Here is a 5167-nt window from a genome sequence, read left to right on the forward strand (position 1 = left end):
AACTCATACATCTATTCAATGCATTATTTGATTATGTGTATAAAACCCTACATGCAAGCATTCCCTTCAGTGTGAAACAAATAATGCTTTTCAAACGTGCCCCCAACTTTCTTTGTTTGACTCAGAGAACAATGTAGCTTGGGTACATCCATCCTTGACCTATTTAATGGCTGGATTCTGTTGAAGACCAGCCGCACAAATTGAAAAGTTTTCAGTCACTAAGTGAAATGTATGGCTCTGCCTCCGGTCCAGAAAAATTGGGGATTGTTCTATTTTAATTCCAAACTCAATTTCAGACATCCTCCACGCCGCGACAAAGTGGATTTCTGGTCCATCCATTGCACCGTGCTTGTCGACATTTCAGCTGCCAGGGCACACGATGAATGAGTGAATATTGATGAACACAGTGTTGTACCCAGGCCATTTTTTCCTGTTATTTTTGGCGTGTAGGTGGGGGAAAAAAGGAGAGAGGAGGCGTCCTTTGGATCCCCTGGGATTGAGGAACCCCTCTCCATATTCAGAATATTCCCAGTGAAGTTCAGAAAGAGATATCAATCTCACTTTGAGGCTCTGGGCCTTCATTTGTTTGTGAGAGATGCGGAGCGCTGCTCAGATGACTGTGCCAATTCTTCAAATCCCACTTACAGTAGGAGTTCACACAAGCACACATACGCATACACAGCACACACAGCGGAGCATCTGCCGCTTCCCCCAGCCTCAGTGTCCCAGGCATCAGTGTCTACAGCAGTGGAGTTTGCACTGTGGCATTCGAAGGTCTTTATAGAGGAAGCAGACGCAGCTCTGTCAGCGGCTGTGAGTCAAGAATAAAAAATACACTATGGTTGTTTGGGCAGAAGCAACACGTCTATATTGGATAAATGGGTTAGCTTTTCTTTGTCACATTCTTTGTGGGAAAAGTTGTGCTCGTGTGTCTTGCGTGTGAGTGAGCTCAGAGGTGTTGTGGTTGTATCCATTAATGTCAAGATGCTTAGCTGTTTTTTTTTTTTTTCTTTTAATGAAGGAGTCACTCACCTTTTAGTATTTCTATTTTTTTTCATTTTAGACAGCAGGAAGGTGGATATGGAGTCAACAGGGACAGAAAACTGACAGAATTTGGGTTTTCATGTACTTCCAATTAACAGGACACTCAACTACAGTATATCCAGATGCAGTGTTTTCTATATTGTTACTGAAACAGATTTTTGTTGGACATTATCCACCTACCTTCTCTCTCTCTCCCCTAATTTCGTAACGTTCAAAATAAAGGCATATGTGTGAACACATAAAATAAAACACTTATATGATATGATATGAGATATGACACAATCACACAACATTGTCAAATATAAGATACCGTTAAAATGTCCATGTTTAGCCTTATTTTCTAGGTCCTCATCTTTAAAATTGAACTCATGCCTCACAGTTTTTTTTAACCATGCTTCGTCTTATTGCCTATTTGTATGAGATGGAGGAGGTGCTTGCCCTTATTTGGAGCTCTGGTCTGATAATCATGATCAGAGGTAAGAGAGCAATTTGAGGGAAACACATGTTAGATTGCCACAGTGGAACATTACACTGATGCTCCACATGTAGATGTAAGGTTCTTAGCTGCTGACAGTACAGCAGGCAGGGCCAATAATGACTCTAAGAAGTGAAATAATTACACGCATCCCCACAAATACAGCCATTCTTCACCTCAATGAACACAATCTCTCTGGGTCCCTCTCTCATGGCGTGCCTGATGTGTTCTCATATAGCCCTCTGCAACAAAAAGACCCTCATTGTTAGCAGCCACTGATACTTTAAAGGGCAATATATATATACATACATATACATATTTCATTTCACGCCCTCCACTGCACGCACACACCTGATGTGACGTCATGATGCAGCAACTAGCTAGTTACTACCACAGTGCGTGGCCACTAACGTTACTGCTGCACAAAGATCATGTCAGAGGAGATAAAAGCTTAAGACTGATTCTGTAAAAAAAGGACAATGTTGTTGGACACCCCAGTCTGCAGGAAATGCTGATCAATAGCCTGTTCCCTCACCTTCGCCTCCACCGTCCTGAAGATTTCACCACAGTAGCGAGTAAGTTGTACTTCGCCTGCTAGCCCTGAAACATGAAATGATACACTGAGGTCTTGGTTGTGTTTTTAAAGCTCAGTTATTACGGTTATTACAATGTTTGAAAAAGAAAAGCAGCATTTTATCAGTTCATCCTGTTGCCTTTTCACTATCCATTAAGTGTAAATGCTTTTTTCACACACAGTTATGGTGTTATGGTTACAGACTCTCTTTCTTCCTCCTCCTTACACTTATATTTTGAGTTAAATCATTTATTAATTTGCCAAAAAGAAAAAAAACTGCACAATAAGCAAAATGTAAGATGAACTTGAGTGATAGCATCATTATTAAAATTATTTATTTATATTATCACATTATTACAATAATATCATTATCGTGAATTATCTTGGCCAAGCTAAAATCTGATACTGTTACAGCCATAATAAATATACATAAACTATATACAGACTGTGAGTCTTTTCTCCCCGTCTCTGTCTCTATTTTTACCATCTTTTGACCATCTCTCCTAAAGACACCAGTGTGTCAGGTGTCCAAACCCGGCTGTGGTTTGGTTTTAGCAAGGCAATGGGCCATGCAGGCCTTTTTTTTCCCCACAGTGGGCTTCTGAGTGGAGTCTTTGCCCTCACATGCATTCAGTTGGGCCTGCTTTACCCACACTATTGATTGCAGGTGATGTTCTGGACTCAGTCCAGCTGACCTCGAAGGGGACTTAGATACATCATTGTCCGAAGAGGAACCTCTGGAGGCCCGACAGAAGCAGTACACGTGTTAAGAAGCCCGGCTTTGTCCAGACTCTGAATCTATCGACAACAAATGCTTTGGTTGCAAGCGTCTGGGCTGCTTCACATGCAACTAAATAAGGAGATTCAGTCATTTTGGTAATGAAACAGAAAATACTGTAGATGCTCCACAGACAAACATCCATGCTTCAGCTGATACGTTTCCTAAATGGCCATCCATGCACCACATATTCTTCAACTGCTTCACCTTTTCCTTCTGCTCGCTAATTAGAAATCTTAATATGCAATCATGTTAACATTGGGTCTAATTTGTGCACCGTGCATCTTTGTTTCTTACACACCTCACAGCAATTGATGGATATCCAATGAGATGCAGAGTCCCTGCCAAAGGGAGTAGCTCTGCAGCTTGTGACACATCGCTGAGGCTGGGGGGAAGTACGCCTTAAATTAATTAACATCGGACCTCTTGTAGCTGCTCACTTCTGTAAACAAACATTTTAATATGCAGTAATTAATTAAATCTGCCAAGCTACTCTGCCCCTCCCATAGTTCTCCCTTCATTCTTACTTTCCCCATCTTGTTAAAGAGTTTATTATGTGCTGCGTGAGACGAGGAGTAAATTCACAACTTTGTCCAGCATCATCTCTCCAAGACACAGATTTCTGATCTGATGGGCGATATTGCAATTCACCCATTCACGTCCAGAATTCACGATTCATATGTGGTGAAAGATATGAGGAGCAAATGTTACTTGGCACTCGTGAGGAATGGACCAATAAATCGTATCTAGCACCAGTCCACCCTTCTTTAGAAGCGCCTTGGCTCTGGCTGTGAGCGAACAAAATAGTACCAAAGTGTCTTGGGCTACTTTAACTGACTGCAATGAATAACGTTTATTCTGACAGATGTGTGTTTTTGACATTCAATATACTGTTATGGTCCAATGAGACGTTTTCATGACACACATTTTATTTTTCTTGTGTTATTTTATGTAGTCTAACATCATTGCATCATTCTATCTTTGAGTAACATCAATCATTAATATGAAAAGCACTGAATCGACCATACTGCAAGTATAGAAGCCCTTTAAGTAGATAAATAAAACCAGAGAAATGTTAATACTTGTTTTAATTCCATAAATGAGCAAACAGCCATTGTGTGGAATCTGTAGGCTTACTACATTAGGATACAACTGTGCCAAATATCGATGGATTAAGATTTATTTGGCAAGATTTCTTATTCAAGATAAATAAATTCAAACACTTCAATAAATCCCTCAAATTATCTACAGTGGGTAGTTTTGCATTTATCAGAGATGGGGGAAAAAAATAAAAAAGATTGCATGAGTTTATGGAAATCCACATCAGCAGGGAATGGATGCGGACTCAAGGGGCATCGCTGCACAGGTAAGCTGCTTTTGGAGGGTTCATGTAAATCCTAAAGTCCAAAAGTCAATTACTGGGGCATCTCAAGCGTGTGTTACTGAAAGACTCTGATGTTTTATTGAAGAGAGGCTTTAATTCATCAGGCTTCTCAGCTCCCTTTCATGCAGCTTGGAGAGGGAGAGCAAGGCACCTCCTTCAGATGGCCAGTGTCATATATCACACACACACACACACACACACACACACACACACACACAGAAACAGAGAGAGAACACACACTAATGCCCAAAAACAACTCTCAGGTGGTCTGCTTCACTCCACTGACCAGACCATTACCCCCTACACACACACACACACACACACACACACACCCCTCTCAGTAAAGACCACACAGACTAAACAAGAAATTCTAACTCATCCATGCAGCGTCTTGCGCTCTTTCTGTGCACACTTATCAACGTTTCAAACAAGCCAATGACAATTTTTAATTACAGAAAAACCCTTCCATGTTACGAACAACCAGTCGCCTTTTCGGCTGCTTTGCTAACGTGATGTCTCTTGATGTCATCCACAGCACCTTGGTAGCTCATTTCCACAAGGTTTCACGTTTTTAGGAAGACGGGAAGTTCTAGTGTTATACTGCCATTGTTATCCGCTGATCACATTGCGTCTCTGTGCTTTACTCCCACTGGAATATTAATAAACAAATACCCGTTGCAGGCTGACACAGTCTCATCACAACAGAACGAGTCCTCTGTCTCTAATGTCTCCACAGCTGGAACGAAGGCTCATGGTGGCATTGCCCAGAGTGAGGCAAGCAGACAGCTTATTTTTCCACTGTGATTAGCCAAACTGTGCTGCTCATATACAAATGGAAATGGGATGTGCATGAGTGTCCCCCTCTCCTTACCCTCTCTCTCCCTCTCTCTCCCATCTGTCAAGACAATAGAT

The sequence above is a fragment of the Pempheris klunzingeri genome, chromosome 12 (genome assembly GCF_042242105.1).
Source record: "Pempheris klunzingeri isolate RE-2024b chromosome 12, fPemKlu1.hap1, whole genome shotgun sequence".
Taxonomy (NCBI): domain Eukaryota; kingdom Metazoa; phylum Chordata; class Actinopteri; order Acropomatiformes; family Pempheridae; genus Pempheris; species Pempheris klunzingeri.